Source organism: Oncorhynchus kisutch, linkage group LG12 (genome assembly GCF_002021735.2).
Source record: "Oncorhynchus kisutch isolate 150728-3 linkage group LG12, Okis_V2, whole genome shotgun sequence".
NCBI lineage: Eukaryota > Metazoa > Chordata > Actinopteri > Salmoniformes > Salmonidae > Oncorhynchus > Oncorhynchus kisutch.
In genome coordinates, this window is record NC_034185.2 from 28917726 (window position 1) to 28944714 (window position 26989).

The 26989-nt window shown below is 42.3% G+C and overlaps 1 long non-coding RNA gene across 1 annotated transcript; it reads left to right on the plus strand.

Annotated features, from left to right (window-relative positions):
- The first annotated feature begins 1503 nt into the window (after positions 1 to 1503).
- On the plus strand, positions 1504 to 26685 carry LOC116376453 (uncharacterized). The gene is made up of 3 exons (XR_004211812.1): positions 1504 to 1777; positions 18464 to 18605; positions 26635 to 26685. It is a non-coding gene; the product is annotated as an uncharacterized LOC116376453 (long non-coding RNA).
- Positions 26686 to 26989: the final 304 nt, after the last annotated feature.

The window sequence follows — 26989 nt, forward strand, 5'->3', positions numbered from 1 at the left end:
TTGACACATTATTTTACAAAAAACTATGCTTTTTTTAACTAGGCAAGTCAGTTAAGAACAAATTCTTATTTTCAATGACTGCCTAGGAACAGTGGGTTAACTGCCTGTTCAGGGGCAGAACGACAGATTTGTACCTTGTCAGCTCGGATTCAAACTTGCAACCTTCCGGTTACGAGTCCAACGCTCTAACCACTAGGCTACCCTGCCGCCCCAAATCTTTTTTATTTTCTTTCAAGAAGGCAAAGAAATTGGGGATAGCAGTACAAATAAATTATTAAGATGGACAGGTCATCAGGATTTTCATGCATCTTTCAGATAAAGTTAGCAGCTAACACATTGTTGGTGCACTTGTCATCCTGTACGCACTACTGCGGAATCACATTGGTACATGGTCATTTTTATGCAATTGTCGCAATCCATGCACCGCATTACCGCAATCAGAATCACGAAACATGGAGGAGAGCTTTATTTTGGCTGTTTCTGTTTATTTTTGCCACAAGTTATGATGTAGACCGTGATCTGAATTTTAAAAAAATGCCACTGAAAGGTGTTGCAGCATAAGTTATGATGAAGTCTAGCAAGCCAGGTTGTATTAATTATTTGCTAGCCACATGTGCTGCCTTAATAATGATAATCAATAGTAAAAAATCTATATTTTTAAAGCAGTGCCACCTCTAGCCAATATTTGGCATTTTATTGCTTCCTCCTCTTAGCAGCATTTTCTTTGCAGTGTTAATAATGAACATGTGCAGTTTCAAATGTGAATTCTACACATTTTGCCATGAGGTGGAGGAACACTTTTGCAGATTAAAGCTAATTTCCTGCAATTGTACACATTTTGCCATGTACATATGATATCTGAGTTAGAGTGACTAAAAAAATATATGGGTGCCCCCTGAATGTCAGGGCCTCTGGGCACATGCTTTACATGCCCGCGTGGTAATTTGATGATTACTACAAGGTTTAGATAGCTGGCTAGACTACCTTCATCAACAATTTTTGGAGTGACTGTCATTGGAAACTGCTGATGCCCTACCAATTTTCAAAAGTGCACCTTGTGTATTCTACTTTTTTAAAACTGTTAATAGTAAGTTGAGACCCTGGCAGCGGAGGCTGTAGTCTCCATATAGGCAGAGGCACCACTGGTAAAAAGTATAATAGATCTACTAATAATAACAGGCCCACAAATGTATTATGAATAAAATGAGTAATAGCAATGACATACAATACATCAAAAACATAATTACACAGCATTATAAACTCCATCAACTTTGATCTTGTGCTTTTCAAGTAAATATATTGAGCTGTCAAAAGTGTGTTGCTGTCCCATAAACACATAGTACAAATGTGTAGCTTTCAACTATCTTCCGTGTTATACACTGACTATAACAAACATTAAGAACACCTACTCTTTTCATGTCATGGGGGAGGGTGGACGACGACGAGAACGCAATATTAGGAAGGTGTTCCTAATGTTTGTATACTCAGTGTACATCCGTTTCTGAGACCGCATGGCAAAGCAAGGCACAAATACGCATCGCAGCCTCGTCTGGCAGATGAGTCGCAGCGGTGCGGATTGCCTCCCACTGAAATGAATTAACTTCCTCCAGACCGCATACAAAGAAACCACAGTTGGTTTGCAGTCGGCCTGCCCTGTTCTGGTAATGACAGCAGAGCACGCTCAACGTTTAACCTGTCTTCCAGTTCACTTTCCATATAGTGTATTCTTTTCTTCTGACCTTCAAGAGACTACAGAAGTGCTTTCTTCGATCTTTTTGTAAGTAATGGAACTTTTTTTTAAATGTTATTGGCCACATGGCAAATTGGGAAAAGTTGTACAACTTTTAGTAATGCTTTGAATAAGTGTGTATAATCAGGGATGTCTGAAATACAGGTGATATTTATGTGTAGGCCTCTCCATCACTTCTAATTACAGCATTAGGTCATCTAGCTTCTGTAAAATATGCTGCATGTTTTTGAAATGTGGCCATTTTCTTTACTGTATTTAAATCGGCAATCAGCAGTTGAAACAATAACAAAGCGTCATCCATACCCGTGTTTCTGTTTTTTTTTTTTACTCTGAGGATAGGGCTGGAGAAATGTAACCACTCTCAAATTCATAGACAGAGCTATGGATATATAAGGACTGACCATTCATGAAATCAACATTATAGTTTTAACCATGTTTTGAGGCTATATAGTGTTTGTTTACAAACGTTGGAATGAAATAAGTTTATATTTTGGGTTCTGATGGGGTATGACAGTTAAACTAAGCTCATGAGGCATTTATAAATTATAGACTTGAAGGATCAATGGGTACATTTGATTTATTCAGAAGTCCAAACTTGGATGAAGCAACCACAATTTGCCCTTTTTTAATTGAATGTACTATTTAGGCTACTGTGGTAAACAAAGTATGCACTGCAAACACAAAGTCTGCAAACGGGGATTATGTTCAAGGTGAGATGGGGTAGCATGTGTGTGCTGGGGAGTATTTTGAGCCGTGGCAGGCGTACTACATCAGTCCCTTGTGTCATCCAGCATGGAGTTCCGAGTGTCAGTCGGAATGGAATTTATTAGACTGTCAGTGTCTGTGTGTGACTTCGAGCTGCACGTGGAAACTATTTAGGCTTTACCAAATTGTCATTGGAAGTCCTTGGTGCTCTGGACACATGCTTTACTGGGTCGTTCGACCAATGAAGTGCCTTTTGAGTAGTGTAACATAGTGACCTAATTTTAACATTCTGTCATAAAGAGAACATGTGCAATTTAATAAATAAAAAACATTTTCCCATCTCATTAAATAAATAAAAATATTATAGTAAGTGCCTATTAGGCAAGGGATAAACACCGAGGTTCTGTACATTACCTTGGAAATAATGTCTGACGCAGCGGGACAAGCGAGTACCTTTGCGTTGTTCATTTTGAAAGCACACAATTACCGTTAGATATACACTACCGTTCAGAAGTTTTGGGTCACTTAGAAATGTCCTTGTTTTTGAGAAAAAAAAGAGAAAAAAAAAGTTCATTAAAGTAACATCATTGATCAAAAATACAGTGTAGACATTGTTAATGTTGTAAATGACTATTGCTGGAAACAGCAGATTTTTTTTATGGAATATCTAAATAGGCATACAGAGGCCCATTTATCAGCAACCATCACTCATGTGTTCCAATGACACGTTGTATTAGCTAATCTAAGTTTATAATTTTGAAAGGCTAATTGATCATTAGAAACCCTTTTGCAATTATGTTAGCACAGCTGAAAACTGTTGTCCTGATTAAAGAAGCAATAAAACTGGCCTTCTTTCGACTAGTTTAATATCTGGAGCATCAGCATTTGTGGGTTCGATTACATGCTCAAAATGGCCAGAAACGAAGAACTGTCTTCTAAAACTCGTCAGTCTATTCTTGTTCTAAGAAATGAAGGCTATTCCATGCGAGAAATTGCCAAGAAACTGAAGACCTTTTACAATGCTGTGTACTACTCCCTTCACAGAACAGCGCAAAATGTCTCTAACCTGAATAGAAAGAGGAGTGGGAGGCCCCGGTGCACAACCTAGCAAGAGAAAACGTACATCAGAGTGTCAAGTTTGAGAAACAGACGCCTCACATGTCCTCAACTGGCAGTTTCATTAAATAGTACCCGCAAAACACCAGTCTCAACGTCAACAGTGAAGAGGCGACTCCAGGATGCTGGCCTTCTAGGTAGAGTTGCAAAGAAAAAGACATATGTCAAAAAAATTAAAGATTAAAAAAAGAACACCGATACTGGACCTCTGCCTTGAAGGCCAGCATCCCGGAGTCGCCTCTTCACTGTTGACGTTGAGACTGGTGTTTTGCGCTGTTCTTCAGCCACAAAACAACCGAAAATGGCTAAAAAGAGTAAAGCCAGCTCACCTGCTTTTACACTATGATTTGACTATTAATGTTCAATGTTTATTTTGAAAAAAATATGGAAACAGGAAACAAAGGGCTGTGAGACATAGGTTTAATCAAAAATCAAATCCAACTTTGTCACATGCGCCGAAAACAATAAGTGTAGACCTTAAAGTGAAATGTTTACTTACAAGCCCTTAACCAACAGTGCAGTTCAAGAAGAGTTAAGAAAATATTTACCAAATAAACTAAAGTAAAAAATAATAAAAAGTAACACAATAACATGACAATAACTAGGCTATATACAGGGGGTACCAGTACTGAGTTCGTGTGCGGGGGTACAAGTTGAGATCATTTGTACTTGTAGGTAGGGGTGAGGTGACTGCATAGATAATAAACAACAAGTAGCAGCAGTGTACAAAACAAATGGAGGGGGGGGGGGGGGGTCAATGTAATAGTCCGGTGGCCATTTGATTAATTGTTCCGCAGTCTTATGGCTTGGGGGTAGAAGCTGTTAAGGAGCCTTTTGGTCCTAGACTTGGCGCTCCAGTATTGCTTGCCTTGCGGTAGCAGAGAAAACAGTTTTATGACTTGGGTGACTGGAGTCTCTGACAATTTTATGGGCTTTCCTCTGACACCACCTATTATATAGCTGTAGAACCTTTTGAGGATCTGGGGAACCATGCCAATTCTTTTCAGTCTCCTGAGGGTAAAAAGGTTTTGTCGTGCCCTCTTCACGACTGTCTTGGTTTGTAAGGACCATGATAGATCGTTGGTGATGTGGACACCAAGGAACTTGACTCTCAACCCGCTCCACTACAGCCCCGTTGATGTTAATAGGGGCCTGTTCGACCCGCCTTTTCCTGAAGTCCACGATCAGCTCCTTTGTCTTGCTCACATTGAGGGAGAGGTTGTTGTCCTGGCACCACACTGCCAGGTCTCTGACCTCCTCCCTATAGGCTGTCTCATCATTGTCAGTGATCAGGCCTACCACTGTTGTGTCGTCAGCAAACTTAATGATGGTGTTGGAGTTGTGTTTGGCCACACAGTTGTGGGTGAACAGGGGGTACAGGATGGGACTAAGTATACACCCCTGAGGGGCCCCTGTGTTGAGGATCAGCTTGGCTGACGTGTTGTTGCCTACCCTTGCAACCTGGGGGCGGTCCAACAGGAAGTCCAGGATCCAGTTGCAGACGGAGGTGTTTAGTCCTAGGGCCCTTAGCTTTGTGATGAGCTTCGTGGGCACTATGGTGTTGAACGCTGAGCTGTAGTCAAAGAACAGCATTCTCATATGTGTTCCTTTTGTCCAGGTGGGAAAGGGCAGTGTAGAGTGCGATTGAGATTGCGTCATCCGTGGATCTGTTGGGGCGGTATGCAAATTGGAGTGGGTCTAGGGTATCCGGGAGGATGCTGATGTTGTGAGCCATGACAAGCCTTTCAAAGCACTTCATGGCTACTGACGTGAGTGCTACAGGGCGGTAATTACTTAGGCAGGTTACCTTCGCTTCCTTGGGCACAGGGACTATGGTAGTCTGCTTGAAACATATAGGTATTACAGACTCAGTCAGGAAGAGGTTAAAAATATCAGTGAAGACACCAGTTGGTCCACGCATGCTTTGAGTACACGTCCTGGTAATCCATCTGGCCCCGCGGCTTTGTGAACGTTGACCTGTTTAAAGGTCTAGCTCACATCGGCTACCGAGAGCGTTATCTCAGTCATCCAGAACAGCTGGTGCTCTCGTGCATGCTTCAGTGTTGCTTGCCTCGAAGCGAGCATGAAAGGCATTTAGCTCACCTGGTAGGCTCATGTGATTGGGCAGCTCGCGTCTGGGTTTCCCTTTGTATTCCTTAATCGTTTTCAAACCCTGCCACATCCGAGCATTGGAGCCGGTGTAGTAGTATTCAATCTTAATTGACGTTTTGATGTTTGATGGTTCGTCTGAGGGCATAGCGGGATTTCTTATAGGCGTCTGGATTAGTGTCCGGCTCCTTGAAACCGGCAGCTCTATCCTTTAAGCTCGATGCTGATGTTGCCTGTAATCCATGGCTTCTGGTTGGGATATGTACGTATGGTCACTGTGGGGACGATGTTGTCGATGCACTTATTGATGAAGCCGATGACTGAGATGGTATACTCCTCAATGACATTGGATGAATCCCAGAACATATTCCAGTCTGTGCTAGCAAAACAGTCCAGTAGCGTAGCATCCGCTTCATCTGACCACTTCCGTATTGAGCGAGTCATTGGTACTTTCTGCTTTAGTTTTTGCTTGTAAGCAGGAATCAGGAGGATAGAATAATTGTCAGACTTGCCAAATGTAGGGTGGGGGAGAGCTTTGTATGCATCTCTGTGTGTAGTAAAGTTGGTGGTCCAGAATTTTTTTTCACTCTGGTTGCACATTTTTGTAACAATGATTTAAGTTTTACCCCTTTAAAGTCCCTGGCCACTAGGAGCGCCGCTTCTGGGTGAGCATTTTCTTGTTTGCTTATGGCCTTATAGAGTTGGTTGACTGTGGTCTTAGTGCCTTCATCGTTCTTTGGGGGAAAATAGACGGCTACGAATAATATAGATGAGAGCTCTCTTGGTAGGCAGTGTGGTCTACAGCTTATCATAAGGTATTCTACCTCAGGCGAGCAATACTTCGAGACTTCTTTAATATTAGACATCGCGCACAAGCCGTTATTGACAAAAAGACACACACCCCCACCCCTCGTCTTACCAGACTTCTCTGTTCTTACCAGACTTCTCAGTAGCTTCTCTGTTCTGCTGTGTGCCGGTGCATTGAAAATCCCTCCAGCTCTATATTTTCCGTGTCTTCGTTCAGCCACGACTTGGTGAAACATAAGATGTTACAGATCTTAATGTCCCGTTGGTAGGATAATGAGAGTGCAGGACGCCTTCCAGAACCGGGACGAGAACTGAGGACTGAGGGTAACTTGGGAAGGGGAATGAAATGGGCGGCTTTGGAAAACCTATCCACTACCGTAAGGATAGTTGTGTTGCCATCTGAGGGAGGGAGACCAGTGACGAAGTCCAGGGATATATGAGACCAGGGGCAGTGAGGAACAGGGAGTGGTTGAAGGAGGCCAGCCTGAGCTTGCCGGGGAGTCTAATTCGGTGACGAACGGGGAGACTTCAGGAACCATGGTGGGCCACAAAAAACGTTGTCGTGCAAATGCCAGGGTCTGACTGGAGCCAGGATGGTAGGCAAGTTTGAAGGAATGAGCACATTGCAGGACCTGGGAGTCTGGGACAAACATCCGGTTAGCCCCCCACTGAAGGACCTGTCGGACGTGGACGAAGTGTTCTTGAGCTGACCGGGGAAAAACAAGGATGTCGTCAAGGTAGACAAACACGAACCAGTTCAACATATCATGTAGCACATCGTTGACCAGGGCCTGGAACACTGCAAGAGCATTGTTCAGTCCGAATGGCATAACAAGGTACTCATCGTGCCCGCTAGCCGTGTTAAAAGCTGTCTTCCATTCGTCTCCTTCCTCTATCCGAACCAGATGGTAGGCGTTTCAAAGGTCCAACTTTGAGATTGTCGCTCCCTGGAGAGGCTTGAAAGGAGATGAGTGTTTTTTAACTGTGATGTCATTAAAGCCCCGGTAGTTGATACACTGGGAGACTGATGGACGAACACTCCCTGCAGCAAGAGAGTCCTCAAGGTACCTGTCCATGGTCTTGGTCTCCAGACCCGACAGGGATTAAAGCCGCCCCTGAGGAGATGTAGTTCCCTGGATAAGGTCGATAGCGCGGTCGTAGTGTCAATGCGGAGGGAGAGATGTAGTGCAGGCCTAATTGAAAACCCCCTGGAGTTCCTGGCACTCCGCGGGAATAGCGGAGAGATCCGAGACTTCTCCCAAGCCTGCAGGAAGATGTCCCAGGGCAGGCTGCGCAGACTTCTGACAATGCGCGTGGCAGAACGGGCTCCAACCCATGATAGAACTAGTAGCCCAGTCGATCAGAGGATTGTGCCTCTGGAACCATGGAAACACCAAAACCACAGGTGTATGAAGGGATTCAATGAGCAGGAACTGCATAGACTCACTGTGATTACCTGACACACTCAGGTTAATGGGAAAAGTAGTGTGGGTGACTCTGCCAATAGAGTGCCCTTCCAGCGCTCTGATGTCCATCGGAATGGAGAGGAGTTGTGTGGGGATTCCCAGCTCCGACACCAGGGTAGCATCCATAAAGCTCTCGTTGGCCCCAGAGTCAATCAGTACCCGGAGAGATTTGGACTGGTCACCCCACAACAGGATAGAATGGAGATGGGGTACGAGAAATGGAAGACGAACTGGCAACAGACAAACACAGGGGATAATGGGGAAAGTAGGAGAAACCTCGTGGGTGGTTGAGACGAGCACAATACAGGTGAAACAGATCAGGGTGTGACAGGATACAGGAAGGTGTCAAAATGCTGAATTAAGTCTAATTTTCTATGTTGTCACTTCATTTAATATAACAGACTTTTAAAATGGAATGTTTGTGCACAATGTCTACTTAAAATATAAAAGAGATACAAAAGGCACTCTTTTCGTTAGACAACCCTACTGTGTGCACCACATGGACAGACAGTAACCATTTGTTTACATTACAAAGCATGTTTCGGTGCTTTGGTGGATATATAAAGCGTGTGCGCGAGATATAGAGCGAGTGCGTGTTCGTGTGTGCACTGGTGTCTCACCAGTATGTAGAATGAAATCTTTCCCCAAGACCCACCCAGCATTGTACTGTCGAGTGCAATGGGAGGAAAAGTCTAGAGAAAACAAAATCAGTGTCACACAAAAGTTTCACCACTTGCTAATTTCTCAGTTAAATACAAAAAAATAATTAGGCCTTATTTTAATCCACAATTCCCTTCTCAATTCCCCACAGTGCTATTATTACTATTTTGTTGTTACTTTATTTTGATACTTACTTTCTCTCTAAGCTGTCTTTCCCAAACTTGTATGGACACCAAAGCCATCTTTGCCTGTTTTGCATGGGCAGTTTTAAAACCAAATATTCCAAGCACTCAGAAGATTTTTTATTGTTGCTAAAGCCCATTGAATCTTTGTAACGAATGATCCCATCCAACAGATTTGTTTCTGCATGCCCGCGTTGCTTTGTGTGTGTGTGTGTGTGTGTGTGCGTGCGGTTATGGTGACTCATACAGTCATTATATTCCAGCTTGCCTAATCCACCACACCTATTAGGTCTGAGAGAGAGAACAGGGTTGAATCTTGTCCCTGGAGCAGTCTGGTCTTGCTGTGATATGTTAGCTGCTCGACCCAGTAGGTGGAATAAACAGTGTTCCTGAATCCTGACCTTTGCCTATTATGATTGTGTGTGTTGAAACATTGATGCAGGGTTGCAGCAATCAGTAGGGTCACATACAATAAAAAAAACTTTAAAATACTGGAGGTGCATTTGTTCTAGTTTCACTGGGATAAAGGGTGGACAAAGATGGCACTTTTCTGAAATTTCAATTGGTTCCATTTAATGGGGCAAGCTAAATTGAGCAGACCATGTGTATTGTAAAAGTATTTGACATTTGCATTTGCCCCACTCAGTGCACCGGACAGGATAAAGAACGCAGTAGGTGCAGTGCAGGCATACAACTCCTCACTGGGTAAATGGAATTGTGCCAGGTAGTGACACATGACCACCAATATAAATATCATGTATGTTTTATGGGCATATTAAATCACGCAAACCCAAGGTTGCACTGTTCATAAAATGATGTGTAAAACTAAACCACTGGGGTAAAATGATCATATTACACTACCAATAATAATAGCACACTCCCCCATCATCTGAGCCAGTGGCTCATTGACGAGGGACAGTGCGTTTGAAAGAGGCAGCTTTGCCTGTGCCATCCCACTAGGCACACACTGGTTGAATCAACATTGTTTCCACGTCATCTCAATTAAATTATGTTGAACCAACGTGGACTAGACGTTGAATTGATGTCATGCTGCATGTTTTTATATTACTGGCTGTGCTGTTTGTTTTTTTAATGAGCAGAATATTGGATAACTGTCCTTCATATTCCATTCACCAAGCTCAATGTAACATTGATAGGTAAAGGGAAAATGTAGTAGCCTGAACCTATCATGAGGTTGCTACAACCTAGCCTATGAATGAAAGTTTACAATAAAGATGCACATGTCGAGAGAAATCTGAGTAATCAAGTTGACAGACATTGAGCGGTTTTGAATGTGTCAAACTTCCTGCAGATAGCTGATCTAGGGTGTAATCATTAGTCCAACGGTTGCAAACTAGAGATTCTATTGGACAAATTCAGGTATGTCTATCCCTGTTTGGTTCCGTTTAAGAAAAGTTTTTCAACAGAATTGGTGGAATGAATACAGTCCCTGATCACATGCAAACACAGTTAATTTTCATTCATTCATAGCAGCCATATACAAACAGCATGAGCCCTTTGATCATTCAATAATACTTTCTCACGTCTACGCGCTCTCCTCCTCTCAGCTTTTCCCTTTCTTGTGGACTTCAGTGCCCAACACATCTGTCTGTGACCAGGAGAAAAAATGTTTCCAAGTCAAACCTTCATATCATAACCGTTAACCACTACACACAGCCTAAATCATTGTCACATTAGCTAACGTCATGTCAACATTGCTACTAGAACTAACGCGTTAGTAAGCCCACTACAATCATGCAGTACAGTTTAAAGTTAGCAAGCAGTTTAGCAGTTACACTGGCGGGCCCCGTGGCCTTGACTTGGGAGAGTTCCAGTGTTGGATAGCGAGCAGGCTAGGTAACAGGTGTTTGAGTAGGTTAAACTAGCTAGCTGCATTTGCTAGCTAAGTAAGTGGATGTGAAAAAAAATACTAAATATAGCTAGCTCTCTCGCTTTTTCTTTGCCTTCATTTATGAAGAAATTAATTTGTTCAAAACTTTTCAACTATTGTCTTCCTCTCTCTTTGAGTCAACTACTCACCACATTTTATGCACTGCAGTGCTGGCTAGCTGTAGCTTTCAGTACTAGATTCAGTCTGTAGAAGTGGGTGAAAACAAAAGCCTCCTAGGGTTTGTATTGAAGTCAATGTGCCCAGAGGAGGACGGAAACCATGGTGCTACGTACCATTCAGAGCGTGGTTGTGGCTACTGTAGGCCTTCATTGAAGTGTGTTTTAATAAATGATTGGTGACACGAATATATTTAGTGTAGTTTATCTAAAAAGGATAACTTTTTAAATGTTTCACTATTTTTATTTTCACTGAGGAGCCTCCACTGTTTGATATATTATTGCTTAACAAGGGCTTGTGAGATTTACAGAGAGGCTACAGAGGCGCGTGGGCTGCAGTGCTAAATACTCAAAGGGCTGCCACTAGTCCATCTGGTCCACTAGTCCGGATTCTGTCACCTGGCAGTATGTTTTTGACTTGGTAGGAGGACATGACTGGTACAAGGAAATGACTGGTATAAGAAATGTGGTGGAAACTCAATAGCCCATGCTTCCACCAAGCCAATGTTTATAGATTTTTGGGAAGTAGGGAACTAGTGCATTGGGATGCACCCCTGGTTGTCACGTTGCCATGACCTAATAAAATAAATAGATCAGCATAAACGACAGACCTCTATCTGCCATTGATTAAAGGTACCCTCGGCCTGCATGCAGAGTGGAGCAGGAGCTCGGCTGGAGATCAACCATATTATGTTCTATTTCTGGGCGTCACCACAGATTCCTGGCACATCGCTGTTTGTGGGTGTGTGCCCTGACATGCTTCACAGGATCAGACCATTGGGCAGAGACAGTTTTTCCACTTCTGATGTTAGCTTGACAAATCAATGTTTGTGTGTGTGTGTCTGTTTGTGTGCGTGTTCAAAGCACATGAATAGGACAGCTGCATGCAAGGCTACCTGATTCCAGTCACATTGACAGGCAGGCAGCTGACCATACAACTTTTTCTCATCACCATAGTGACACAAGAACACACTGGCACCACACACCACAAGGGCACACATTCCAACATGCCAATATGTCACTTCATGTGGGTAACTCTGTATGTCACCTACTCGCTCGGATCTGTGATTGAGCAGTGAGCACCGGTTGTGGGTGTAGTAGTTGTATGCTTTATGCTTGTAGCGCATGTCATTGTGTAAACTGATGTTGATTATGGTCACATGACTGAAACGTGTGTTTATTTTATTTCACGACCCTCACTTTTTATTTGTGCATATGTCATTTAATATTACTCCCCATTTCTCTGTTTGTTTCTGAGGGTCTTTTATCACTTTTCTCCTTTAGGATGCATACATCCCTCTTTGCACACAGTGGATTTTTGTATAATAATAATTCAACATTTTAGAAAAGTTTTAGAAACTCCAACTGGTAAAAGTTTTACATGGTGTAAGAAACACAAATAGTGCAAGATTTTTTCAAATCTATGTAATTTTCATAAGAACAAATGTATGAATTTCACACATGTATTAAGTTAACTATGTGCTTTTGCCCAGAGGTTTGTAGGCATGGACTGTTTGAAAAGTTGCTTACATTTTTGCATAATCAGTATGTACATGTACTCAACACTCCTTACACAAGTATTTGGATTGCTGCACACACACACTCTTACTGTTGGATCCTCTGGTATAAAATGCACCAAGCCTTTGTGGAAAATTGTGTCCGGTCTTTAAACAGTTGCTCAAACCCTATGTTGTGCCCCATATTCTGGGCATTTCACATTTACATACATTCTACTACAGTAATCCAATCCAGATTTACTATGAGCTCTAATACTCCTCAAACTCTATAAGGAGGTTCCTTCCAACGTGCTGGGGGATGAGAGGTAAAACTAGGGTAATACACTTGTCTGTTCCACCTTCAGGGCCAGTCCCAATTTACCCCCTAGTCCCTATACTTGCGAAAGTATTCGGTCCCCTTGAACTTTGCGACCTTTTGCCACATTTCAGGCTTCAAACATAAAGATATAAAACTGTATCTTTTTGTGAAGAATCAACAACAAGTGGGACACAATCATGAAGTGGAACGACATTTATTGGATATTTCAAACTTTTTTAACAAATCAAAAACTGAAAAATTGGGCGTGCAAAATTATTCAGCCCCCTTAAGTTAATACTTTGTAGCGCCACCTTTTGCTGCGATTACAGCTGTAAGTCGCTTGGGGTATGTCTCTATCAGTTTTGCACATCGAGAGACTGAAATTTTTTCCCATTCCTCCTTGCAAAACAGCTCGAGCTCAGTGAGGTTGGATGGAGAGCATTTGTGAACAGCAGTTTTCAGTTCTTTCCACAGATTCTCGATTGGATTCAGGTCTGGACTTTGACTTGGTCATTCTAACACCTGGATATGTTTATTTTTGAACCATTCCATTGTAGATTTTGCTTTATGTTTTGCATCATTGTCTTGTTGGAAGACAAATCTCCGTCCCAGTCTCAGGTCTTTTGCAGACTCCATCAGGTTTTCTTCCAGAATGGTCCTGTATTTGGCTCCATCCATCTTCCCATCAATTTTAACCATCTTCCCTGTCCCTGCTGAAGAAAAGCAGGCCCAAACCATGATGCTGCCACCACCATGTTTGACAGTGGGGATGGTGTGTTCAGGGTGATGGGCTGTGTTGCTTTTACGCCAAACATAACGTTTTGCGTTGTTGCCAAAAAGTTCAATTTTGGTTTCATCTGACCAGAGCACCTTCTTCCACATGTTTGGTGTGTCTCCCAGGTGGCTTGTGGCAAACTTTAAACAACACTTTTTATGGATATCTTTAAGAAATGGCTTTCTTCTTGCGACTCTTCCATAAAGGCCAGATTTGTGCAATATACGACTGATTGTTGTCCTATGGACAGAGTCTCCCACCTCAGCTGTAGATCTCTGCAGTTCATTCAGAGTGATCATGGGCCTCTTGGCTGCATCTCTGATCAGTCTTTTCCTTGTATGAGCTGAAAGTTTAGAGGGACGGCCAGGTCTTGGTAGATTTGCAGTGGTCTGATACTCCTTCCATTTCAATATTATCGCTTGCACAGTGCTCATTGGGATGTTTAAAGCTTGGGAAATCTTTTTGTATCCAAATCCGGCTTTAAACTTCTTCACAACAGTATCTCTGACCTGCCTGGTGTGTTCCGTGTTCTTCATGATGCTCTCTGCGCTTTTAACGGACCTTTGAGACTATCACAGTGCAGGTGCATTTATACGGAGACTTGATTACACACAGGTGGATTGTATTTATCATCATTAGTCATTTAGGTCAACATTGGATCATTCAGAGATCCTTACTCTGGAGAGAGTTTGCTGCACTGAAAGTAAAGGGGCTGAATAATTTTGCACGCCCAATTTTTCCGTTTTTGATTTGTTACATTTTTTTGAAATATCCAATAAATGTCGTTCCACTTCATGATTGTGTCCCACTTGTTGTTGATTCTTCACAAAAAAATACAGTTTTATATCTTTGTTTGAAGCCTGAAATGTGGCAAAAGGTCGCAAAGTTCAAGGGGGCCGAATACTTTCGCAAGGCACTGTATATATATATATATATATATATATATATATATATATATATATACTGCTCAAAAAAATAAAGGGAACACTAAAATAACACATCCTAGATCTGAATGAATGAAATATTCTTATTCAATACTTTTTTCTTTACATAGTTGAATGTGCTGACAACAAAATCACACAAAAATGATCAATGGAAATCAACCCATGGAGGTCTGGATTTGGAGTCACACTCAAAATTAAAGTGGAAAACCACACTACAGGCTGATCCAACTTTGATGTAATGTCCTTAAAACAAGTCAAAATGAGGCTCAGTAGTGTGTGTGGCCTCCACCTGCCTATATGACCTCCCTACAATGCCTGGGCATGCTCCTGATGAGGTGGCGGATGGTCTCCTGAGGGATCTTCTAGACTATAGACTATTGTAGCATAGATACTAAGGACTGAGACAGTGGGGAGGGGGGGTCAGGGGACACTTTGGCACCGTTCAAAGTTACCCCTGGACAGGGACAACCAGGCAGGATATAACCCCACCCACTTTGCCAAAGCACAGCCCCCACACCACCAAAGGGATATCAACAAACCACTACCCTGAGACAAGGCTGAGTATAGCCCATGAAGGCCTCCCCCACCACATGAGCCCAAGGGGTTGCAAAACCAGACAGGAAGATCATATCAGTGACTCAATCCACTGAAGTCAAGTATAGCAAAAAAAAGCCTGGCATGACATGACGTGATGCACCCTTCTAGGGACCGCATGGGAGAGCGCGAGTAAGCCAGTGACTCAGCCCTCGTAATAGGGTCAGAGGCAGAGAATCCTACTGGAGAAAGGGGAGCCTGCCAGACAGAGACAGCAAGGGTGGTTTGTCACTCCAGTGCCTTGCCGTTGACCTTCGCAACCGAGGGCCAGACTACACTCAATCATAGGACCTATATAAGAGGTTAGTCGTCTGCAAAGACTTAAAGGTTGAGACCAAGTATGCCTCTCTCACATGGATCGGCATTCCATAAGAATGGAGCTCGTAAGGAGAAAGCCCTGCCTAGTCCTTTTTTCTTAGAAATTCTAGGAACAATAAGGATGCCTGCGTCTTGTGACCATAGCTTACGTGTAGGTATGTACAGCAGGACCAAATTGGAGAGATAAGTAGGAGAAAGTCAAAGTAATGCTTTATAGGTTAGCAGTAAAACCTTGAATTCAATCCTACCCTTAATAGGAAGCCAAGTGTAGCGATGTTATCACTGGAGCAATATGATCAAATGTTTGGATCTAGTCAAGATTCTAGCAGCCATATTTTGCACTAGTTTTATTTCACCTTATCCATGTAGTCACAGAGTAGAGCATTGCAGTAGTCAAATCTTTTAAAAATCGTTTTAGAGGGTATATCAGCTTTAATATTGCAGATAGATTGTAAACTAATGTAAATACCTTTACATAAGTATACAATCAGACACTTTGTGAAGAGACTCGGAATTGAGCTCAGGTGCATCCTGTTTCCATTGATCATCCTTGAGGTATTTCTACAACTTGATTGGAGTCACCTGTGGTAAATTCAATTGATTGGACATGATTTGGAAAGGCGCACACCCGTCTACATAAGGTCCCACAGTTGACAGTGCAATCCAAGGTAATGGTGGTGAGTGATATCCAGAGCAAGGTGGTTGGTGGTGAAATGTGAAACAGGAGCCAGAGACAGAGCGGTAACTGCAAGGAGAGGACAAAAATGGTATAAGGCAGGAAACCGAACAAAGCAGAGCAACAGGATCTTGAGAATAGACAAAAGGCTAGAGTGATAACTGACTGAGCAGAGATTATGATCTGGCAGGGATGAGTACATGTAGAGGTCTTGATTTATGGGATGATTTGCAGCTGATAGGGATCAGCTCTGACTCCAGCACACCTGTGTCCAACCACACAATCACACCAAGGGAGAAAGAGTGTTTTCAGGGGGAGAGTTGAAGGTTAGGAAGACACCGGATGAACACCAGAGGGCGTAGTGGGCGCAGATGTGACACACAGATCTGGGGAAGGATACTAAACAATGTCTGCAGCATTGAAGGTCCGCAAGAACACAGTGGCCTTCATCATTCTTAAATGGAAGATGTTTGGAACCACCGAGACTCTTCCTAGAGCTGGCCGCCTTTCTATGCATATCTAACTTCATCTGAGTAGGTTCTCCCAGCCATGTGGACGATTGAAAACAGGTTAGCAAAATTTGTCACCAGAGTGGTTTAGAGCATATTACTATTTGCCTGTGAATAACCAGACCTTCATACCAAGGTGCTGCCCATATCCTAGCAGCACGCTCACGAGCCACTCAGGCAGAGAATGACACGTGGAAGAGGGCGAGGAATGAGGTGGGAGTACACATCCAGGCTTAATAATGTAATGAAACAGGCAGGGAGCACTTTTCGAACCCTCAACATTCTAGCCTGAAGTCCAGCACGCTATCGACTGTGCCCAAATGTATTAATTGGGGTTGGGTTCTAATTGTGGCTCAAAACACTTAATCAATTGGAATCTTAAACAAGTGGAAAGGGGAAAAAATATTATTAGTAGTTTTTCACAGGTGTAGCAGGCTGTGAATTCTGCTAACGTTTCTAGGATGGGCTATTAGCTGAACAATAGACTATTCAACATTTACGAAAGAATTGTCTAATAGCAGAGCTAGGTGTGAACCCCCACCCCAACTTACAACAAATCATTTTAATCTATCTTTCCACATCTACCTACACATGGTTAATGTTCTGGGAAAAATATATATATGTGTGTGTGTATATATATATATATATATATATATATATATATATATTTGTGTACGGAGCGCGGTATGGGGGTCATGTTTCAGAGGTCGTATGACTCCACATTTGCCTCTTAGGGAGTTGAGACAAGATCGTAATTGAAAAAGAAGCATCTGAAATATTTTTGTATATGTTTGTCAAAAGAGAGATCAGGGTCCAGAGTAACGCTGAGTTCCTTCACAGTTTTATTTGAGACGATTGTACAACCAACGAGATTCATGTCAGATCCGACTGCAGAAATCTTTTGTTTCTTGGGACCTAGAACTAGCATCTCTGTTTTGTACGAGTTTAAAAGTTTTAAAAAATGTCCGCCATCCACTTTCTTATGTCTGAAACACAAGCTTCCAGGGTGGGCAATTTTGGGTCTTCACCATGTTTCATTGTTACATTTGCATAAGCAAACTTAACACATCAAATAGCAAATGACCACCTTGGAGCTTTAAATTACATTTACGTTTCAATATGGCCATCTGTTATTAGATGCCATCGGTTTTCAAGATTCGTTGTGGTCGTTTCTATAGCTGAATTTTTGCACAAATTGGCTCCCATATGAGGTCCAGCATCAGGGTGAGAATTACAGGGGCGCCAGGGGGGCTCAGTTCCCCTGTATGAGACGTTAACTCCCCTGAGAAAAAAAGGGCAAATTCAGCCAGAGAGGTTAGGGAAGTTCCCCTTACCTCTGGTGTTCACACATCTGAAAGGACTGGAAAGGTGTAAGCAATAGATGGCACCACCTAGTCCTCCAATTTGCTAAGTGGAGCTTTGTGGACCGTGTACATGGAGCGGGAGGTCCTAAGAGCAGGGTTTATGGGCTGAAATGAAATACGATTTTTTTTTAAACCAGAACACAGTTCTGAATGACCAGATCCATGATTCATGGTTAATGATATCAGTGCACGTCACTGTAGCTTATATAGGCTGTTGCTCTCTCTTTTGGACAAACATTTATAGCCAGGTATGTGTTTTCAGTGTTGAACCCATGTGTATATGTTTTTTGTGTACTTAAGCTATGTTAGTATGTACCTGTATATTGGTGAATGTTTTGTAATCTTTCTTCTCAGATGTGGATTGTTGTTCAGCTTGCTGCAACTCATATTGTATTACATTTCTTTATTTGACCTGCTTGTTGCTACTGTATATTCACACTGGTGACACCATGTCTATTTAAATGTACTAGTGGTATACAGTATGTGTACACAGTACTCTCATCGGAGCCCACTAGGTTGATGTGTGTGTGATTAATGAAAGTGTGTTATATACAGAAAATATATTTCAGATTCTTTATTGTCCTGTGTGCCTTGCTATCTCCACAGGGCACCAGCATGCTGTCAGGACTCACCGGGTGATCGGTTCCCCTTTCAGGAGATATGGCGTCAGGGCTAAACCCAGAGGAAGCCCCTCTGGACGATGGAGCCATCCCCTTGGATATTGATAATGTCCACATGCTACTGCAAGGTCAGTCCACAGACAGAAGGGGTAACACAGACACGTTACAGGGGCAATAAAGATTAAGCATTCGTTCAGAATGTTTTATCACCACCAAATATGGTAGTGAGAGGAAGTCCAGTCGCGGGTAGTGGGAGACGATGGAACTTGGTGAAATTGGGCCGACATACTTCGAATTTTCTCATCGATGTAACATCTGATCTCAATATATTTTTCTGTTCCCAAAACTAGAATATGTTATGAAAAATTGCGTTGTTTAGGAGTGCAAGGTCGTATTGAGTAGATGTTCCCTAATGGAAATATACAAATACAGTTGAAGTCAGAAGTTTCCATACACCTTAGCCAAATACATTTAAACTCAGTTTTTCACAATTCCTGACATTTAATCTTAGTAACAATTCCCTGTCTTAGGTCAGTTAGGATAACCACTTTATTTGAAGAATGTAAAATGTCTGAATAATAGTAGAGAAAAGGATTTATTTCAGCTATTATTCATTTCATCACATTCCCAGTGGGTCAGAAGTTTACATACACTCAATTAGTATTTGGTAGCATTGCCTTTAAATGGTTTAACTTGGGTCAAATGTTTCAGGTAGCCTTCCACAAGCTTCCCACAATAAGTTGGGTGAATTGTGTCCCCTTCCTCCTGACAGAGCTGGTGTAACTAAGCCAGGTTTGACGGCCTCCTTGCTCGCACATGCTTTTTCAGTTCTGCCCACACATTTTCTATAGGATTGACGCCAGGGCTTTGTGATGACCACTCCAATACCTTGACTTTGTTGGCCATTTTGCCACAACTTTGGAAGTATGCTTGGGGCCGTTGTCCATTTGGAAGACTAATTGCAACCAAGCTTTAACTGATGTCTTGAGATGTTGCTTCAATATATCCACATAATTTTCTATCCTCATGATGCCATCTATTTTGTGAAGTGCACCAGTCCCTGCTGCAGCAGAGCACCCCCACAACATGATGCTGCCACCCCCATGCTTCACGGTTGGGATGGTGTCCTTCGGGTTGCAAGCCTCCCCCTTTTTCCTCCAAACATAACATGGTTATTATGGCCAACAGTTCCATTTTTGTTTCATCAGACCAGAGGACATAACTCCAAAAAGTATGTTCTTTGTCTCCATGTGCTGTTGCAAACTGTAGTCTGGCTTTTATATGGCGGTTTTGAAGGATTGGCTTCTTCCTTGCTGAGCGGCCTTTCAGGTTATGTCGATATAGGACTCGTTTTACTGTGGATATAGATACTTTTATACCTGTTTCCTCCAGCATCTTCACAAGGTCCTTTGCTGTTGTTCTGGGATTGATTTGCACTTTTCGCACCAAAGTACATTCATCTCCAGGTGACGGAACGCTGCGTGGTCCAATGGTGTTTATACTTGAATACTATTGTTTGTACAGATGAACGTGGTACCTTCAGGCATTTGGAAATTGCACCCAAGGATGAACCAGGTCTTGTCTGATTTCTTTTGATTTTCCCATGATGTTAAGCAAAGAGGCATTGAATTTGAATGTAGGCCTTGAAATACATCCACAGGTACACCTCCAATTGACTCAAATTATGTCAATTAACCTATTAGAAGCTTCTAAAGCCATGACATCATTTTGGGGGATTTTGAATTTTCCAAGCTATTTTCCAGATATTGAGAAAAGGACAGTTTTGAGGGTTGTGGGTGCCTCAGAACCATGGTGACCATCCCTTCGGCGACCGTTTTGGTGGTTTTTCAGCCCCGGGGAGGTCCTGGCTTTTGATCCCAGTCCCCCAAGGCATCGTCAACTTATTGTATGCAAACTTCTGGCCCACTGGAATTGTGATACAGTGAATTATAAGTGAAATAATCTGTCTGTAAACAATTTTTGGAGAAATTACTTGTCATGCACAAAGTAGATGTCCTAACTGACTTGTCAAAACTATAGTTTGTTAACAAGAAATTTGTGGAGTGGTTGAAAAACTAGTTTTAATGACTCCAACCTAAGTGTATGTAAACTTCCGACTTCAACTGTACATGCTAAATACAATGCACCAGTAAGATCTCGCTTGCTTGGGTTTGCCCACCTCCTTACTTGTTCTGCCCACCTCCTTGCTTGTTCTGCCCAACATGCTTTATTTCTCCTACAGTTAACAGCACAGATGAACTATCTTTGTTTAGTTATACATAGTAATGTGAGACTCAAATTAGTGAAATTATATTTAGTGCACTGCACTAAAATAGAAACGCAATATGTACAGTGTTGGTTCCATGTTTCATGAGCTGAAATAAAACATAAATTAGTTTACATCCCTGTTGGAGAGCATTTCCCCTAAGTCAAGATAATCCTCTCACCTGACAGCTGTACCATGTACAAAAAGCTAATTAAACAGCATGATCATTACACAGGTGCACCCTGTGTTCGGGGCAATAAAACGCAAATCTAAAATGTGCAGTTTTGTCATACAACACAATGCCACAGATGCCATAGTTTCAAGTTTTGAGGTAGCGTGCAATTCGCATGCTGACTACAGGAATGTCCCCGGAGATGTTGCCAGAGACTTTAATGAAAATCTCTCTACCATAAGCCACCTCCAACTTCTTCTTTTTAGACAGTTTTGCAGTACATCCAACCAGCCTCACAACTATAGACCACGTGTAACCACACCAGCCCAGGACCTCCACATCCGGATTCTTCACCTGCGGGATCATCTGAGATCAGCCACAGCTGATGGATGGAACAGCTGATGGAACTGTGGGTCTGCACAACTGAAGAATTTCTGCACAAACTGTCAGAAACCGTCTCAGGGAAGCTCATCTGCGTGCTCGTCGTCCTCACCAGGGTCTTGACCTGACTGCAGTTCGGTGTTGTAACCGACTTGACTGGGAAAATGCTCACCTTCCATGGCCACTGGCACGTTGAAGAAGTGAGCTCTTCATGGATGAATTCTGGTTTCAACTGTACCGGGCAGATGGCAGACATGTGGGCATTGTGTGGGCGAGCAGTTTGCTGATGTCAAGGTGTTGAACAGTGTGCCCCATGGTGGGGTTATGGTATGGGCAGGCATAAGCTATGTACAACAAACACAATTGCACTTTAACAATGGTAATTTGAGTGCACAGAGATCCTAAGACCCATTGTCGTGCCATTCATCTGCAGACATCACCTCATATTTCAGCACCATGTCGCAAGGATCTGTACACAAATCCTGAAAGCTGAAAATGACCCAGTTTTTCCATGGTCTGTATACTCACCAGACATGTCACCCATTGAGCATGTTTGGGATGCTCTGGATTGATGTGTACGACAGCATTTTCCAGTTCCCACAAATATCCAGCAAATTCGCACAGCCATTGAAGAGGAGTGAGACAACATCCCACAGGCCACAATCAACAGCCTGACACTGACTGGTTTTCTTATCTACGCTCCTACTTAAAAAAAAAAGGTATCTGTGACCAACAGATGCATATCTCTATTCCCAGTCATGTGAAATCCACAGAGTATGGCCTAATGAGTTTATTTCAAATGACTAACATCCTTATATGAACTGTAACAGTAAAATCTTTGAAATTGTTGCATGTGCATTCAGAAATATTCAGACCCCCTTCACTTTTTACACATTTTGTTATGTGTTATCTGTTATTATAAAATTGTCCACCCCCCCCCCCCCCCCCCCCCCCTCATCAATCTACACACAATACCCCATAAGGACAAAGCAAAAACAGGTTTTTAGAAATGTTTGCAAATGTATTAAAAATAAAAAATGAAATAATTTTAACCCTTTACTCAGTACTTTGTTGAAGAGCCTTTGGCAGTGATTACAGTCTCGATTCTTCGACATGAAGCTTGGCACGCCTGCATTTGGGGAGTTTCTCTCATTCTTCTCTGCAGATCCCCTCAAGCTCTGTCAGGTCGGATGGGGAATGTTGCTGCACAGCTATTTTCAGGTCTCTCCAGAGATGTTAGATTGGGTTCAGGGTTCAGTCTGAGGTCCTGAGTGCTCTGGATTAGGTTTTCATCAAGCATCTCTCTGTACTTTGATCCGTTCATCTTCCCCCGATCCTGACTAGTCTCCAATGATGCTGCTACCACCATGCTTCACCGTAGGGATGGTGCCAGGTTTCCTCCAGATGTGACGCTTGGCATTGAGTCCAAAGAGTTCAATCTTGTTTCTAATGGTCTAAGAGTCCTTTCGGTGCCTTTTGGCAAACTCCAAGCGGGCTGACATGTACCTTTTACTGAGGAGGGGAATCTGTCTGGCCACTCTACCATAAATTACTGATTGGTGGAGTGCTTCAGAGATTTCTATCCTTCTGGAAAGTTCTCTCATCTCTACAGATGAATGCTGGAGCTCTGTCAGTGACTCTCGGGTCCTTGGCTAAGTCCCTTCTCCCCCGATTGCTCAGTTTGGCTGGGCGGCCAGCTCTTGGAAGAATCTTGGTGGTTCCAAACTTCTTCCATTTAAGAATGATGGACGCCACTGTGTTCTTGGTACCCTTCCCCAGATCTGTCCTTTGACACAATCCTGTTTCGGAGTTCTATGGACAATTTCTTCAACCTCTTGGCTTGGTTTTGGCTCTGACATGCACTGTCAACTGTGGGACCTTTTATATAGACAGGTGTGTGTGCCTTTCCAAATCATGTCCAATCAATTAAATTTACCACAGGTAGACTTCAATCAAGTTGTAGAAATATCTCAAGAATGATCAATGGAAACAAGAGCACGTGAGCTAATTTTTGAATCTCATATCAAAGGGATATGAATACTGAATACTTACGTAAACACGTTTTAATTTGACATTTTTAATACATTTGCAAAAATGTCTAAAAACCAGTTTTTGCTTTGTCATTATGGAGACTTTGTGTGTAGATTGATGAGGACATGTTTTCATTTTAATACATTTTTGAATAAGGCTGTAACATAACAAAATGTGGAAAAAGTGAAGGGGTCTAAATACTTTCCGAATGCAATGTATATTTTTGTTCATTGTAAATGTGCATAATTTGCTTGGGATTGGATTAACTTCTTATTTTGTATTGATTGACCCTCGAATCAACCCCCCCCCCCCCCCCCCCCCCCAAAAAAAACTGTCAGGGACTCAACTTACTGTTGCGAGATAGAATAGTAGAATACACGAGGTGCCATTTCGAAATTTGGTTGTGCATCAGCAGTTCTCTGTGGTTATGTCAGTCACTGATAGTCAGTCAATTAGCCCACGTCAGCTAACATTTTTTAGATTGCTAAGTTAGTTTAGCGACCTGCTATCTAAACTTGTTATCCTGGTATGGATGTGGGTTCGCAGACCCGATAGCAACTGCGGCCCCTCATGATGATTTCAGTTTTTGTTGTGGCCTTCACCCCCATCAAAGTTGCCCCTAACTGACAAACATGATTTAATTCCCCCTTGGCACTTGTGTAAATCTGAGAGGATTGGATAATATGGAGAATATTACACCTCAGTGAGAAAAGTGGAGCTACTACCATATTACTAATACCTATCCAATTAGTTCAGTGCCTAGGGATGATGGGTTGTTTCTGGACAGGGCTGAAGTCACATGTTTATCACTGTTTCATACATCCTCCAAAAAGCCCAAGCCCTTACGCCAATACTTTCTTGTAGAGCTCAAAGCATTGGATTGGTGTAAGCAATATGGCAATACCTTGCTTTCTAGTTTTCATATCTAATTTTCATCTTATACCCATCCACTCCTCTCAAATACCTATAGATCTCTCACTGCCTTGAGATGAAGGCTAGGGATCTCTCTCTCTCTATCTCCCTTTCTCTTTTTTTTATGTCTCAGTGGCTCAGTTTAACTCTTCTGTGTGGTCTGGACTCGGCCATAGCAGACACTACTCGCTGGCACATGGTTGCCAGGCTATGAGGTATTTGCTATGACCACGAGGTGGTCGGTGTGTGGGGATAGTCATTCTGAGTCACGGTTGTGTCTAAGATAATCTTTGTGTCTAAGGTGATGCCACTTAAATTAATATTAACTTTTTTTATACAGGTAAGTCAATTAACAACAAATTCTTATTTCAAATGATGACCTGTCAAACAGCAATAAACAACAATTACATAATACAACAATGACACAATGCATATCTATATACACAATACACGAAAAGCAAACACGAAAAGCAAAACACATTCTTCAGTAAAATGGCCCTCTAACATCCGACTGAATTTCCCTATCGGCACCAAATCCACCAACTTGAAGGACTTTTGGAGATCATTCCACATGATGCAACACTTCATTCTGCATATTGAATTTCAATGTCTCAGGGCTTCCGTGAAGATGTATACCTTGTGAATACACCCCAGGTTCAGGCACGGCAAATTAGGCCCTTTCCCGATCTGGCTAGAAGTTGTCGGTAGGACCTACACAGAGCTAGGATCAGATTACACTCCTCCAGGGGGAAAAATGTGAAAATGACCGTAGGTCAGTATCTAGCAGCAACTTCAACTGCTTTTACATCAAACCTGTAAAACAGGCAAAACACTGCCATAACCGGCTTTATACAAACAAGCAAGAGTGCCATTGTAATACTTCGCTTTCTTAGACAAACACTCTGACTGAGAAATAACTTGTCTGTTTACAAGCTATATTTACGGATCTGCACTGAGTTATACACTCTTGAGTTTCCCATGCAATGTTGTGCCAGGGTCAAACAACTGAACGTTTGACAGTTTGCTAATAATGGTTGGATGGCTCGAAAGGTTAATGGCTGTTAACGCAATTAAAGCTCAAAGTGTTGAGTTGCTGGGTCTGAAAAATGTCTGGTTGTTAATGGAGTGGAACTGAAGTTAAAGGTTAGACTCGGTCTCATTGCCATGAGCAGCACAGCAGATATTGAGATGAGTGAGATGGAAGACTTCACTCTGACACGGTCACACACAGTATCTGCGCATGTGCACAGGTTCGCTTCACCATGTTCACAGCGTGGTAGCCAGGGCACCATAGCAGATGAGAAGTTGTACCCACTATGATATTTACATATTGCATCTACATCCTCATCCTAGGAGTCTAGGATGAGTGAGGAAACTAATAAATTAAAGAGAAATTGCAGAAAGGCAGAGCGGAAGTGGGAAAAGTTCATAATGATATTCTGAGAGAGCAACTGGACATATACAGTACCAGTCAAAGGTTTGGACATACCTACTCATTCAAGGGGTTTTCTTTCTTTTTTTTTTACATTGTAGAAAAATAGTGAAGACATCAAAACTATTAAATAACACATATGGAATCATGTAGTTACCAAAAACCGTGTTAAACAAATCAAATAATATTTGAGATTATTCAAAGTAGCCACCTTCTGCCTTGATGACAGCTTTGCACGCTCTTGGCATTCTTTCAACCAGCTTCATGAGGTAGTCACCTGGAATGCATTTCAATTAACAGGTGTGCCTCGTTAAAAGTAATTTTTTTAATGCATTTGAGCCAAGCAGTTGCGTTGTGACAAGGTAGGGGTTGTATACCAAAAACCATCAAGCGCTATGATGAAACTAGCTCTCATGAGGATCGCCACAGGAAAGGAAGATCCAGAGTTACCTCTGCTGCAGATGGTAAGTTCATTAGTTACCAGCCTCAGAAATTGCAGCCCAAATAAATGCTTCAGAGTACAAGTAACAGACACATCTCAACATCAATTGTTCAGAGGAGACTGAGTGAATCAGGCCTCCATGGTCGAATTGCTGCAAAGAAACCACTACTAAAGGACACCAATAATAAGACGAGACTTGCTTAGGCCAAGAAACACGAGAAATAGACATTAGACCTGTGGAAATCTGTCCTTTTGTCTGATGAGTGCAAATTTCAGATTTTTGGTTCCAACAGCCGTGTCTATGTGAGACGCAAAGTAGGTGAACGGATTATCTCTGTATGTGTGGTTCCCACTGTGAAGCATGGAAGAAAAGGAGTGATGGTGTGGGTGTGCTTTGCTGGTGACACTGTCTGCGATTTATTTAGAATTCAAGACACACTTGACCAGTATGGCTACCACAACATTTTGCAGCGATCCAATGTGGTTTGCGCTTAGTGGGACTATCATTTGTTTTTCTATAGGACAATGACCCAAAACACACCTCCAGGCTGTGTAAGGGCTATTTGACCAAGAGGGAGAGTGATGGAGTGCTGCATCAGATGACCTGTCCTCCACAATCACCCAACCTCAACCCAATTGAGATGATTTGGGATTAGTTGGACTGCAGACTGAAGGAAAAGCATCTGGTTGAGAGAATGCCAAGAGTGTGCAAGCTGTCATCACGGCAAAGGGTGACTACTTTGAAGAATATAAAATCTAAAATGTATTTTGATTTGTTTAACACTTTTTTGGTTACTACATCAAATAAAATGTTATGTGTCACATGCACCAAATACAACAGGTTACAGTTAAATGCTTACAAGCCCTAACCAATAA